The sequence below is a fragment of the Monodelphis domestica genome, chromosome 1 (assembly GCF_027887165.1).
Source record: "Monodelphis domestica isolate mMonDom1 chromosome 1, mMonDom1.pri, whole genome shotgun sequence".
Taxonomy (NCBI): Eukaryota; Metazoa; Chordata; class Mammalia; order Didelphimorphia; family Didelphidae; genus Monodelphis; species Monodelphis domestica.
In genome coordinates this window covers 496,518,793-496,535,035 of record NC_077227.1, presented here as the reverse complement: position 1 = coordinate 496,535,035, position 16,243 = coordinate 496,518,793, and positions in this window count along the sequence as shown.

The window sequence follows — 16,243 nt, the reverse complement described above, 5'->3', positions numbered from 1 at the left end:
GCAAAAATTCCATAAGTTTGTCTTCTGTTTGGGTCTGTAATGAATAAAGTCCTTTCAACTTTTAACCTTCCTTGTATTTCTCAAGAAACCAGTGTCCATGGAACTTTGACTATCTTCAAGGAATTGAAGATTCCCTACACTAGTAGGGCGAGATAGAGTCCATAATCTTTGTCCTCGATTCCTATGGCTATAAGAAGTCACTGTTATCCCCCTTACATATGAATTAATAGATGAGTTTATAGGAATTGTGGTGCAGGGCTTCCTCTCTACCAAACCACCATCTTCAAGAAAAAACTTGATATGAGATATTTTCTTTTTTTATTTCATTGCCCATACCTAGAGTTACTCCAGGGAATCTCCAAAATAAAGATTAAATATAGCTCATGTCTAGTTTTCTCCAAATGTTATGATTAAAATTCTCTGGAGACAGTATCTTAATTTATAATTAGTTATTTTAATAAAAAGTGAGTCAGAGAAAAAGAAGACATCAGCAGTATGTGACAAGACACCTGGTCATCCCTTTGGAGAGCTGGGCCAATGTGCACCAAGATACCCAGTGAAAAAAGGCCCTCACTTCCTCCCGGTCCTCCAATTTATGCTCTTTATAACATCCCTTTCCAAAGTTCCTCTGATTTGAGGAGTCTGACTTCACTCTGGGCAAGAGACAAGGGTCTTCCATATGCCAGAAGTCAAGAGTTCTTTAGAAGGGCTGCAGTGCTGTATGTCCACCTTGCTCTACCCTACTATCTTAAGAGACTTAAGAGACAAAATTCTTTGTCTCCACTATCATTCAACAAGAGGGTGTGGGAGGAAGTAAGTAGTAGCCTCAATCTTAAGAGCCAAAAGTTACCTTTGGATGCCAAAGTAAGGGGTTAGGCAAGTGTTACGTTTTTACACAAATGAGAGCAAAAAAAAAAGTGCTTAGATCCTATACAAGCGTACAAAATAACATGTGCAAATTGGGCATTTAAAAGTTGAAAAGAACTCACAGGAACCCAGGAACAGATTCAAAATACATAAATCATTTCAGTTTCCAAACAGCAATCACAGGAAGAGTAATTAACTTGAGGGTCACCATCAGAGCTGCTCTTTGATATTCAAATGGATCAGAAAGGGTCATCCATGATTTCCTACATAGTTTTCTCTCCAAGGTTTGTAGCATCACTTAGTAGCTTGTATCCTCAACCCCTTTTTCTCATTCCTATCTTTCAATTTACTGAAAGAAATCACACTTTTCCTCTACTGAAAAAGTTATCTATTTCCCATGGAATGTGTAATGTCTAAGTAACTCACTGGCTTACTTTGCCAGATCGACCACTTTTCAAGAACTATGTAGATGAGCATCTTTTTCCAAGAAGCATACGGCATGAGGAAATCTCTCACTACTAGGCCCAGTCTTTGAATTCTTAAACTTGGTAACTCTAAAAGTTTTGATTATCCAAGAGTAAGTTTTCCCCTTTCAGCTGAGTGGGCAGATACCTGTTTCTAACACATGCTTCTCCAGGAAATCTGGTTCTTGTCCCCTAGCTATTAGCATGGAGCAGCCAGATGGTGCAATGGAGACATTGCTAAGCCTGGAGTCAGAAAGATTATTCCTGAGTTCAAATCTGGCCTCAAACACTAACCAGATAGATTTGTTACCCTGGACAAGTCACTTAAGCCTATTTGTTTCAGCTTTCTCATCTATAAAGTAAGGTGTAAAATGACATGACAAACCACTTCAGTATCTTTGCAAGAAAACCTCAAATGGAGCCATGAAGAGTCAGAAACAACTAAAATAGCAACAGCAATAAGCTATTAGTATTTCTTGAGCTGGAAAAGTTCACTCAGAATCTCTCCTCTCAGGCTTCACACAAGTGTTTGATGATCTCATTTGCTTCTGTTCCAAGGCAGACTTTCTGAGAGGAGAGGACAGGCTTCCCTCCCCACAAAACCAGACCTCTGGATCTTAGTTTCCTTTTCTGTAAAACAAAGAGTTTGGATTAGACAACTTCTATATTTTCCCATCACTGTAACTTTTATGATGCTATAAATTTAGTCATATAATATTTTACATTACAAAGGGTCATGCCAAGAGAAATAATTCTGACTATACTTTCATTCTGCCACTGGTGATGACAGATAGAGCTGAGTTCAACCTTGGAAAATGATCAGTTACTTTCCTTGAATAAGTTTCTCTATTTTGAAAACCCATTCATTTACTTTTCAATCTTCTAGTTTCTTATTGATTAACATTAATTGCTCAAACCCCTCATGCTAGCAATACCTGACTGATTTATTGTGTATGAAAGTAATTGGTAGGGCCTATAGTAAATGGGTGAAGAATCCTTTGATAGCATAGTTACAAGAAATTTCCTAGGATTGTCTAATTATTGAAAACTTGTTGATGATGAACTCCAGAAATCAAAATAGAAAAAAAAACAACCCTCTCTGCCTATGAGCTATGGGACATCCTAATTCTTGATAGCACAAATTGACTTTCAAAATAAAAACCCAGAAAATCTTTCTATTGCTCTTTAGTAAATAAAAGATTCTCCCACATTCATAAATATTTGCTCATCTCTGTTATACCCTATATTCTCCAATAATATAGAAACTTCATGAAGTCAGGGAATATTTCTTTTTTGCCTTAACATCTCTATTGTCTTGCACACACTGGGTGCTTAGTAAAAAATATTTGCTTCCATAAATATTCCCAGGGATGCTACAGAAAACTAAGAGAAAGAAGGCAGGAGAAAAGGAAACCTTTATTCAAGCAACTAATAAACATTTACCTGAACCTCAGGGCCCTAAGTATTTCTGTGATACCTGGTTGTTTCAATAAATTGCATGACTGTTGAGAAAAGAAAAACGGAAATTGTTAAACCCTTAGGGAAGGGGGAGGGTTGAGAGGGAGTGAAGAAAAAGGAGAAAAGGCCCAAATATGGGATGAGTGTTTGAAGAGCAGAGATGAGACATATTCCTGTTCTTAGAGTCTTTGTGTATTTGTTTTGTTTGTTTGGGGTTTTTTAAAAGTGTATCTACTTTTGTCAGTGTTGGCTTTCCCCAAAAGTATAAAATACTTGAGAGTAAGTATTTGTTCATTCCTTATCTTCAAATCTCTGGCAACTGGCATATAATAAGTTATATGTAAATGCTTAGTGATCTGACTGTTCTACTTTCCTATAAACAATTTGCTTTATTTTGGTTAATTTTTTAATTAATGAAAAACTGTTTTTCTTCTCCACTGAGAAAAAAAAATCAAACCTCTTGAAATTATATACATAGTCAAGGAAAATAAATGAAGAAAATATTTATTAAGAGTTTATTATGTTCAGAACACTGTCCTAATATGAGGATAGAAACAGCAAAGAAACCAGTCTCTGCTCTCAAGGAGCTTCCAGTCTAATGAAGTAGCCAACACATTGAAAGTTTCTACTGCAAGTCAGATGGAAAAGTCCTATGATCCATAGAGTACAGTGGCAAAGCAAATGTTAATGTCTCTACTTAATGTTGAACTGTTTGACACTGTGAAAGATTTGGAGACAAGACCTTTTTCTCTGAATCTTTGGCAGCTGTGGCTAGAGTAATTTTAGGAGCAATTTCCAGGTTGCCTCTCTCTATACAGGTTACTTCCTAGGATGATGATTGAAGGGATCGAGATGGATACATTGCTTTTCCTAAATCTCTTGGATTCAGGATATTGGGCACTCCATCAGGATCTGAGGGCAATATTTTTTAAGGTGGTGGTGATGGTTTGTCTTGCCTGATACATGCTCTCTCCTCTTTCAGGGTTCCCTGAAGCTGTCAGTCAGTCATTCAGAAAGTATTCATTAAATGTCTACTATGAGCCAGGTACTGTCCTAAGTGCTAAAGGTACAAAAGATGTAAAAGATAATCTCTTCCATCAAAAAGCTCATAATCTAATGGAGGTGCTAACATAAACTATCTACAAACAAGCCATATATACGATAAATAGGAAATAATTAAAAATGGGAAGGAACTAGCATTAAGAGAAATTGGGGAAAGCTTCCTTTAGAAGAAGGGATTTTAATAGAGACCTGAAGGATGTCAAGGATACAAGTAGGTAGAAATGAGGAGAATAGGCATTCCAGGAATGGGGGGAATCAGAGAAAATGCTGAGGAACTTTTTCCTTGTACCTATGGTAATGTGTTCTATTGCTTGGCCTCAAAATTGCTGGAATGTCAGAAATCTTAGAAAAATGGGTGATGGATAAGAATTTTGTGGAGGGTACTTTGAGATTACACCACAATTGAAGAAAATACTTATTTCCCCAGTTGTTTCTAGGCTGAAAGAAAGATGTTCTCTTTAAAAGGGGGAAGAAAAGATATGAGATCTAGAATCAGAATATTTGGATTCCTTCCCTCACTAGGGTGAGATCTTGAAGAAATCACTGCCCTTTTCTTCTTCTTTAAAATAGTTTGACAAGGATGTCCATTATCACCTCTATTATTTTATATTGTACTAGAAACACTAGCAGTAGCAATTAGAGAAGAAAAAGAAATTGAAGGTATTAAAATTGGCAATGAGGACACCAGCTATCACTCTTTGCAGATGATATGATGGTCTACTTAAAGAATCCGAGATAATCAACCAAAAAGCTAGTTGAAATAATCAACAACTTTAGCAAAGTTGCAGGATACAAGCCCACATAAGTCATCAGCATTTCTATATATCTCCAACACATCTCAGCAGCAAGAATTAGAAAGAGAAATTCCATTTAAAATCATCCTAGACAATATAAAATACTTAGGAATCTATCTGCCAAGACAAACACGGGAACTATATGAACACAACTACAACACTTTTCTACACAATTTCAACTAAATCTAAACAATTGGGAAAACATTAACTGCTCATGGGTAAGATGAGCTAACATAATAAAAACGGCCATCCTACCCAAACATTTACTTTAGTAAATAGTGCCCTAGCCATTGAACTACCAAAAAACTTTTTTACTGAATTAGGAAAAAAATAACAAAGCTCATTTGGAAGAAAAAAAGATTTAGGATATCCAGGGAAATAATGAAAAAAATGTAAAGGAAGGTGGCCTTGAAGTACCAGATCTCAAACTATACTATTAAGCAGTGGTCCTTAAAACAATATGGTATTGGCTAAGAGAGAGAAAGGAGGATCAATGTAATAGACTTGAGGTAAGTGACCTCAGCAAGACAGTCTATGTATGATAAGCCCAAAGATCTTAGCTTCGGGGACCAAAATCCACTATTTGATAAAAACTGCTGGGAAAATTGGAAGACAGTGTGGGAGAGATTAAGTTTGGATCAACATCTCACACCCAACACCAAGATAAACTCAGAATGGGTGAATGACTTGAACATAAAGAAGGAAACTATAAGTAAATTAGGTGAACACAGAATAGTATACATGTCAGACCTTTGGGAAAGGAAAGATTTTAAAACCAAACACGACTTAGAAAAAATCACAAAATATAAAATAATTAATTTTGATTACATCAAATTAAAAAAGTTTTTGTACAAACAAAAACAATGTACCCCTAATTAGAAGGGAAGTAACAAATTGGGAAATAATATCCATAACAAAAACCTCTGACAAAAGTCTAATTACTCAAATTTACAAAGAGCTAAATCAATTGTACAAAAAAACCAAGCCATTCTCCAATTGATAAATGGGCAAGGGACATGAATAGAAAATTTTCAGTCAAAGAAATAAAAAATATTAATAAGCACATGACAAAGTGTTCTAAATCTCTTATAATCATAAAGCTATAAATCAAAACAACTCTGAGGTATCACCTCACACCTAGCAGATTGGCTAACATGACAGCAACAGAAAGTAATGAATGCTGGAGGGGATGAGGCCAAGTCAGGAAATTAATGGGTTGTTGGTGGAGTTGTGAATTGATCTAACCATTCTGGATGGCAATTTGGAACTATGCCCAAAGAGCACTAAAATCCTGTTTGCTCTTTGAACCAGCCATAGCACTGCTGGGTTTGTACCCCAAAGAGATAATAAGGGAAAATACATATACAAGAATATTCATAGCTGAGCTCTTTGTGGTGGCAAAAAATTGGAAAATGAAAGGATGCCCTTCAATTGGGGAATAGCTAAACAAATTGTGGTATTTGTTGGTGATGGAATACTATTGTGCTCAAAGAAATTATAAACTGAAGGAATTCCATGTGAACTGGACCAACCTCCAGGAATTGGTACAGAGTGAAATGAGCAGAAGCAGAGAACATTGTACACAGAGACTAATACACTGTGGTACAATGGAATGTAGTGGACTTCTCCATAAGTGGCAATGAAGTGAACCTGGAGGGATCTATGAGAAAGAACACTATCCACATTCAGAGGGAAAAAAACTGTGAGAGTAAAAACACCAAAGAAAATAACTGCTTGATTACATGGGTCTAGGGGGATATGATTGGGGATATAGACCCTAAATGAACATTCTAGTGCAAACATCAACAGCATGGAAATAGGTTCTGATCAAGGACACAAGTAATACCCAGTGGAATTGTGTGTCGGCTATGGGAAGGGTGGGGTTAGGGGAGGGAGGAATAGAATATGATTTTTGTAACCAAGGAATAATGTTTGAAATTGCTCAAATAAAAAAAATGAAAAAACATAAAGTAGTTTGGATTAACTTATTATCTAAGGTTGCTTATCATTTTAAATCCTACAATAGACTAAAGGTATTTATTCAGTCACAAGAAATCTAGAAAGAGGAACAATGTACATGGCTATATCTTTTTTTTCTTCCTTCTTTCTCTTTCTTTCTTGCTTCATAATGGAGATATTTTCAAAAGGAAGAAAGTTGCATTGGGGTTGGGGATGACTCTTCGGTTTTAAGCTAAAACTTAAAGGAAAACAAAAAGACATGGAAGCCAGAAAGTGGACTAGTAGAGGAGAAAGTATTTTCTAAGAATGGAGGACAGTTAATGAAAATGCACAGAATCAGGAGATGGAATATCATTATCATTATGTAAGGCACAACAGAGGTCAGTGTCCTTTGCAGAATCTGTGGAGGAACATGTAAGGAACCCAGAAAGGTAGACGAGGCCAAGCTGTAAAGGTCTTTAAAAGTCAAATATTAGATTTTATATTTAATCCTGAAAGTAAGAGAAAGTCACTGAACTTTAAGTCTAAGAGAGGGTCACATGGTCAGCCCTGATCTTTAGGAAATCATTTTGATTTGTCACCTAGTTGTTAGACACCAGAGGTGTCAAATGCCTTGTCTACAGGCTGCATGCTGCCCACAAAACTCCCAAGTGAAGCTAGAACCAAATTGAAATGCAATTTGAAAATGTTTAACAAAATAAACAAAAATACAATATAACTGTTATTTTTCAGTCACTGAGTGATTTGCCATTTCCTTCTCCAGCTCATTTTACAGATGAGGAACTGAAGCAAATCAGAGCTAAATTACTTTATTGCCAGGGTCATACAGCTAGCTAGTAAGTAACTGAGGCTAGATTTGAAATAATACCTTCCTGACCCTAGGCTGAGTGCTCCTATCCACTTCATCGCCCAGCTTCCTCTTATAATTTAACATAGATAATTTTCATTTGTGGTTTTCTAAGTCAATATCCAGCTTGCAGGCATCCATTTCTATTTGAGTTTGATACCACTGTTAGAGACTGTGGAAAAAAGACTAAAATCTGTCATCCTAAATCCCAGTTAGCACATCATTGTGATTTCCCTGTTTGCTCTCAGTAGAGGGGTCATAGCCACTCTTTTATGAAAAATTGCTCCTCAGATTCACTTAAACAAATGTGCATGTCATATTGTTTCATCTACATACCTGGAGAACATTCATCAGTGGTAAAATAGAAAGTCTGCCAATCTTGGCTTCAAATTCCTGCCCTGCTATTTCCCAAAATACCTTGTAACCCTGGGCAAGTCATTGAACCTCTTGTGAGCCACAACTTCCTTATTTGTAAAATGACAATTGGCCAAGGCAGTCTTTAAGGTTACTTCTAACATCCTTTTCTCGTTGATTTGATGCAATTTGACAAATATTTCTCCAGTACCAACTACAGAAAAATCATCTTTTCAGGGCAAGAAAGGGTTGAAACATCCTCATATGAAAGAAAATTTAAGTGCGGTACATCCTTCCCCCTCTAGTGAGCTGTTCCTAATTGCTCATTCAGGTATGAACTCTCTCCATCTGACTCCAGGCTTTCTTTCTGTTGTACCTGCAACTTTCCCAGTTTTACTACCTATGCAAAGTGGCACTGGCAGCCTGGAGCACAGGACGGGAACTATTTTTTGCATCACTTTACAGATGCCTCGGGAGATCGCATTTCACAATATCAACATCACAACCTTGTCTTGGGGTGTCACAAGCTGCCCAAGTGTAGCTTAAACTAGAGTCTGATAACTTAGTTTGCAAAACTCTATGCTAATGATGTTACACACATTCTGAGCTTAATTAGAGGAGTCTGAAATGGAAACTTGCTTTTAGCAGTTATCTACTTTTGTCAATATATAAATAGTGATGTTTATCTCCTTATTTGGTTCTTATTGCACAGCATATGTAACCGAATCTCCCCATTGCTAGAAGAAAAAGATGCAGTCTTGGTATGAATCATAACTACTGTATTTAATCCTACCTAAGGATTTATATGAAAATTTCAATTTATCTTATTTTTGCCCTGAAATCTTTCTGTTCTAAGACGATACACCTACTTCTTCTATACTACCTTTCTTCTTAAATTGAATCAGAATGTAAAGTGCCAAGAGATCTTCTAGACCATTTTATAATTGAAGAAACTGAGGTTTAGAAGAGTGATATGATTTACCTAAGGTCAATCAGTTCATATTGGTGGATCTCAATGGGAACTCAAATGCAGTTCAATGGAAACCATATCTAAAGCACTTTCAATATAGCCAGGCATGTTTTTTTTTTTAATAGCAAATTCTAATTTGCTCTAGATGTAACTCTAACAACTGCCTAGCTATCTATAGAGTCACATAAACTTAATGTAGGAAGGGGACTTAGAGGTCACCTACAGAAAGAGAGACCCATAGAGAGAGTAAAAAAGAGAAAAAAAGAGAAAGAAGAGAAAGGAAGAAGGAAGGAAAGAACAATCTAAAATAGGTGCTATCATGATCCCCATTTTACAGTTAAGGAAATTGAGGCATATAGTTTAAACAACTTGCCCTGGGTTACATAGCTAATAAATATCTGAGTAGATTGGAACTCAGGTCCTGATTCTAGGTCTAGCACTCTAACCTCTGTGCCCCATAGCTACCTCAAGTCAACAAGTAACAGTTCGCCAATTCCTCATTTAGAGGTCCTTCCACTAACTTATTTTTAATAATTAAGTTTATTTAATTAATTAATTTGGAATATTTTCCATGGTTACATGATTCATGTTCTTTCCCTCCCTTCCACCCACCCCTCTCTAATAGTCAATGAGTAATTCCACCTGTATCATTGCTCAAGACCTATTTCCATGTTATTATTATTTGCACTAGAGTGATCCTTTAGAGCCTACATCCCCAATCATATCCCCATCAAACCATGTGATCAAGCAAATGTTTTTCTTCTATGTTTTTGCTCCCACAGTTCTTTCTCTGGATGTGGATAGTGTTCTTTCTCATAAGTCTCTCAGATTTGTCTTGGATCATTGCATTGCTGCTAGTAGGGAAGTCCATTACATTCAATTGTACCACAGTGTATCGCTCTCTGCGCACAATGTTTTCCTGGTTCTGCTCCTTTCACTCTGCATCAGTTCCTGGAGGTCGTTCCAGTTCACATGGAATTCCTCCAGTTCATTGTTTCTTTGAGCACAATATTAATCCATCCCCATCAGATACCAAAATTTGTTCAGCCATTCCCCAATCAAAGGCCATGCCTCATTTTCCAATTTTTTGCCACCACAAAGAGTGAGGCCATAAATATTTCTGTATAAATGTTTCCCCTTATTATCTCTTTGGGGTACAAACCCAGCAGTGCTGTGGCTGGATTAAAGGGCAGGCAGTCTTTTAGCCCCCTTTGGGCAAAGTTCCAAGTTGCCTTCCAGAATGATTGGATTAATTCACAACTCCACCATTAATGCATTCCACTAACCTCTTATTATGTATTGAGGTGTCTACCATATTGACAATTCCTATTTATCCTCAATAATTTTGGCAGGACTCTTGTACAGACATATTTAAAAGAAAGATCATTGGAGAAAGGCAGGGAATCTAAAAGAGAGTTTCCAGGAAACTAGGATTTACGTCTCAACCATTCTGCCACTAATCTTGAAACCTCATAGAAGTCTCTCCCCCTCTCCATTCTTCAGTTTTCCTATCTATCAGATAAGATGAGCTCTAACATTATATTTTATAAAACTACTCCATGGTCTTTAATGACCTTCAAAATTTAATCCTATTCAATGGCTTAATTTTTTCCTCTTTATGTAATGAACCAAACATAACAAAGAATGAGAGAACAGAGGTATTGAAGAAAGGGAAAAAAAGGAAAAGGTGAGAGAAAAATAAAGGGAAAAAATACATAGAAGGGAAGTTGTAGAAATATTCTGTTATTTGATAATATTGTTTTGTATTTGTTAGGTTTTTTTCTTCTTTTCCACCAGGGTCCTTCCTGCTCCTTCAGGCTCCTTTTAACTGTGTCCAAATCACTTTAACCACCCTTAATAGACAGGAGAATCTCTTTGGCTAGTAATGCTTTAGTCTAACCTAATTACCAGAAAGCCCAAGGTGATCATTCACTCACTTTTTTAATGAAACTGCAACTCTCCCTTTGCTGTTTATGATGTTTTTGGAAGGCCTCTGGGTTCTGGAAGAAGGAGGGAGAACAGAGCCCAGATGTGGGAGAGTAGGAGGGCAATTCTACCAACTATATACATACACTATCAAGCTAATGGAATAGTTACCCCTCACATGAAGTGAGAGATGCTGATCAAATTCGACTCTATTTGATCCCAGAAATTTCTTTAATCATAAAGTTGCATAGCTACAGTAGAGTCAGTAAGACTTGTATTCAAATTATACTTCTTACAATTGCTAGCTAATGGCTTTGGGCAAGTCCCTCAACCTCTATGAACTTCAAGATATTTCCCTAGGGCTGATGTAAAACATCACAAATGGACTATATCAAATATGGTAGAGGAATTTCTCTAAGCAGAGGAAATCACAAATTCTACTATATTTTCTTGATTATTTGTATACATATACTTTTATACATACCACAACTATTTCTGAGCCTTCAACAGTGTAAAATTTCTGAACATATTTCTACCAAGTTGATTCAAATCAAGTAAGTGGTAGGAGGAAAAGAAGCCAGTCTTCTCATAAGGCTAATTCTTATATTTTAATAAAAACACAAGGTTAAAATTTTTTGTTTGAGAAAGATCTTCAAGGAAAGAAGCTTGCTAACTCCTAAAATCCAGAGAATAAACTGTTTGCAGAAAGATGCCTGAAAAAATCTACACTACATCAAGAAAATTCAGAATGAATTTTGGGTGTGGTTGATTGATCTGAAGGTTAACTGAACATTTATTTAAATGTATACTCTTATGCCAAAAGGGGACTGCCTCCTAATTGGTTTATGTCAATGTGCCCTTTCTTCTTTCTTTCTTTCTTCTATTCCCCTCTTATCTCTAACTATTGTAGTTTCCTCTTAGGAGGTGAAATTTTGTATGCACCTGTAGTTAGAAGATTTAGAGGTACAAGATGATTATGTTTAGTGATTGATTGGGTAAACTCTGTTGTCTCCTAATCATCATCAGGGTGGGGATTGTGAATTTTAGATTTATTCCACCCTGCTTAGTCTTTAGAATTCTAGCAAGCAGGAATGTATACACCCCCACTTAAGGATTAACTGTAGGAGAGGATGGACTAAGACTTGAGTGTGCTAACAAGTGACAAATAAGAAACAACTGATTGATACTCTGGGCTCTCCTAATCCTAGTTTAAGCCACCATTGGTACATGTGAGACACAGGAAGTAATATAAAGAACTTCCTTTATATTTCACATCATTTCTTGTGAGAGGGACTTTTGTGGCCTTGGCAGTAATACTGGACTTGGAGGACCTCCAGCATAGGACTGCAGACCGCTTCCCTTAGGCAACCACATGGTGGGTATTAAGGCTGAATCCCCTTTCCCTGGCTTTCTGAAGGCACCAGCCTCCAAGGAGGCCCCTCAACTTTACAGAAGCCTCATGGCTGGAAGCCAAGCTAGATTTAATCTTCTGTGAAGGCCTCTTGGCTACGACCTCTGAATTCCCCCAGCTCAGGCCAGGCTGGAGTAGAACTTCCCCTTCCTCTCTCTCCCTCATTCTTAATTTCTTCCTTCTATTATAAATAAACCACCATAAAATTCCATTCTGACTTGAGTATTTCATTGGGATTTAGAATTTAAATCCCTGGTGACCACTAAAATTATATTTAGTCTCAACTCTAAATTTTACCCTTAACACCCTATTTAATATAGTCTTCAGCCATGGGCAGAGAACCAGTAATATGGTAAAAGATAAAGAAACCCAGATTTGAATCCAGAAGAATGAGTGAATGAATGCATGCATGCATGCATGCATGCATGAAAGAAACAAAAAAAAACTTACTAAGCACCAATTAGTACAAAGAAAGAGAAAAACAGGATCACCTGTGCTCTTAAGTAGTTCACTGATAAAGAAGGGAGGGAAAAAGCATTAATATCTATTATGAGCCAAAAAGAGTGTTAAATACTTTACAAATAACACCTTATTTGATCATTACAATAACTCTAAAAGGTAGTTAATATTATTTCCCCCATTTTTCAAGTGAGGAAACAGGGAAATGGGTTAAATGACTTGCTGAGGATCACATAACTAGTGTCTAAGGCCAAATTTGAGCTCAGTTCTTTCTGACTTCAAGTCCTATGCATTATCTACTGTGCCATCTTTGTTTTTGTTTATTCATTTCAGTCATGACCAACTCTTTGTGACTCCAGTTTTGGTTTTCTTGGCAAAGATCCTAAAGTAGTTTGTCATTTCCTTCTCTAAATTATTTTACAGGTGAGGAAACTGAGGTAAACAGGGTCAAATGACTTGCCCAGGGTCACACAAGTAGTAAGTGTATGATGCCAAATTTTAACTCATATTTTTCTGACTCCAGGTCCTGGCACTATCCACTATGCCATCTAGTTGCTTCTAATAAAGGAAAACAGCATATATAGGTCATTTCACCTATAAATTAGATGGAAGAGCCAAGTGATCCTTAAAGGTATAGCAATAAGGCAAATGACAACATATCTACTTCAGTGTACTTAATTGCATTAGTAAAACCTTAACTGTTTCTGATATTTATACATTTGACTATATCCAGAATATTAGAAGGTGGTGGTAAGAATTTATTTTTTCTAGATGTCAGTATCCATGGCTTCTGAGGCAGGAGTTTTAAGTACCTGGAGAGGCCATGTTGCTTCCTTGAATTTTTACTAGAGGGACCAGAATAGAAATAAAGCCAGTGTTCTCGGGAGAAGCAGTTGTTCAATGGTAGTTTGCTGGCCATCAGAGACTGAGTTTTTGGTTTAGTCATCTATTGACCATTTGATCCAAGCATTTCATTTTAGCTCTCAATCTGAACCTCTCCATTCACAAAAAGATGAAGGAAGAAGGAAGAGGTGGAGGAGGAGAAGGAGAGGAAAAAGGAAAAGGGAGAAAGGAGAAGGGAGTAGAAAAAAGGAGATGGAGGATAACCCTAAGTTTAAAAAAATGTTTAGGTCTGGAATCCAAGAACCTAGATTTGAGTCCCATTTTTTATTACAACTTTTGTAACGTTAGACAAATTACTTCACTTGGATGGAATGTAGTTACCTAGAGTCCAATGAGATAATTGTACTCTTTGGCATTTAAAACTCTCCACAGTCTAGCTCTATCTAGCATTCCCATACTTACTACGTACACATTACCCCACTCTGTGTATTCTCAAATTTAGTCCTACTACCTTTCCTATTCTTACTACACTCAGTCTTTCATTTCTGTGCCTTTGCATGGTTTATCTTCCAGTCATGAAATGCTTCTCACCTGAGTGGTTTTATTTTAAGAATCAGCTCAAGCCCTACCTTTTGCATGAAGTCTTTCATGGTCCATCCAGGTACTAATGATTTCATGCCCAATGTTATCTTGTTATACATGCTCAATGTTATACTTTTTATGTGTTTTCAATATGCCAAAAAATCCATATGCTGTCTCCCTCATGAGTTTGTATCCCAAGAGCCTAGCACAATGCTTGGTATATAGTAGGAACTTAATAAATGCTTGTAGATCTATTTGCATAATCATAACTCTCCACTTTTCTTATAAGGCAGAAAAAAAGGTGGGTTAGCAGAATAAAGTAAGAACTAGAAGTCAGAAGACCAATGTCTGTCACTAAGCAGCTGTGTGCCCTAAAGCAAGTCACTTTCCCTTGCTGGGCCCATGTCCCAAATATACAAGGAGAGGATTAGACAATATAATCTATAAGGTACCTCCTAACATCAATTTCTATGACCTGGGCTATGCTCTTTCTCTAAATATATACTGACTCAAAGCCTATGGCAATTAACTCATGATTCAGATCTGACTTCATTTTAATTAAACCAACCCCCACCACTCAGCAACTAAATGTTTGTTTCTTCTGCAATTCCCATCACATGACACTTTTGTAATACTTTATAGATTTTTAGGGAAATTGCTTTATCAATTTTCCCCTGCAGGGTTACACAGGTCCCAACTCATGGTGCGAGATGTTGCTTTAAATTAATTTTCTAATTTTTTTCTAGTTTCTTCTCTTGGCTGGTTAATCTGTACATTAATTTCTTCACCCACCCATTAGCAATTTATGCTAGTTACAATCAGTAGTGTGACCATAAAAATGGCTTTGTTGGGTTCCCCATTTATCTCCTCTTAATGATCAGATGTGTTCAGTGTAAGATGATTTTTCTATGCATCAGCCCTCTATATTCAACCTGGGATGTGAAACTCAAGCTGTGTTCTCTTTTCCTCTTACATCATCACCAGTAATAAAGATTTTACTGTCAGAACTTGGCTGACAAATTTGCAGGGTCTTTATTACCAGCAATGATGGACTGTAAGAAGCAGGGAAAAAAACACAGCTTGAATTTCAGTCCCAGCTTGAATGTGCAAGGCTGGCATTTAGAAAAATTATATTTTGAATTCATAAACCAAGAAATTTTGGAATATGAAAGCCAGTGACTTAACATGGTGCTCTCTTCACTTATATCTTCCCTTATCTCTGGTAAAAATGACTTGGTTCACCCACCTAACTCATGAGAAGATGTCCACAAACAAAGAAAAGTTAAGAATACAGACATTTTACCCAAATTATTCACTAAAATATGCATTAGGGCTTAATTTATTTGGTTATTTCAGGTCGGAGAAGTTTGGTTGCCTGATGCATGAATTAATAACACAGGAAATAGATATGCTATGTAGTAAATTCTTCAAAAGAAAGGACAGAATAGATAGAGCAGGATGGAAAGTACTAGGAAGGAAGCCATTAGTACTAAGGTCATGTCCTTCATTGTACTGATAAGGAAACTGGAACCAGAGATGTTAAGCAATTTGTCCAAAGTGACAATGGTAAATGAATAGCAAAGCCAAGATTCAAACATAGCTCTCCTAATTACAAATCAAGCACTTATTTTTTATGTTGGATTGCCCAGAGTTTCCTTATCTGTGAAATGACATTAATTATTATTAACTAATTAATTTCATTATTTATCTCCACAGAATTGTTGTGAGGATGGAGGAAGACAATATCCACTGAAACCTTGAGTCAGACACCCAAAGAATGAGGACTTTGGTCTACTTTATTTTTTTTTTAGTTTATTTAATTAATTTTGAATATTTTTTTCCATAGTTACATGATTCATGTTCTTTCCCTCCTACCTCCCCCTCCCATAGCCCTGAGCAATTCCACTGGGTTTTACATGTGTCATTGATCAAGACCTATTTTTTGGTCTACTTTAAAGGAGTTTCCTAGGAAACTTGGAGAAAACTAGTCACAGGAATAATCAATATAATGAGACTTCCTTCCCACTTAGAAGCTGACAGCTCCCAATATAAGAAAACCATAGTTCTGGGATACTGCATTCATTTGTTCTCCTCTGCCCCCTAATTACTCCCTCTTCCCTCCTACTCCCAAAATATGTGGCCCTCTACAGAGAGACTGAGCGAATGCCATCACTACAAGAATTATATTTTTGGAGGAACTTGAACTCCAAACTATGCTGACATGTGAAAGAGGGAAGACACAGTTAA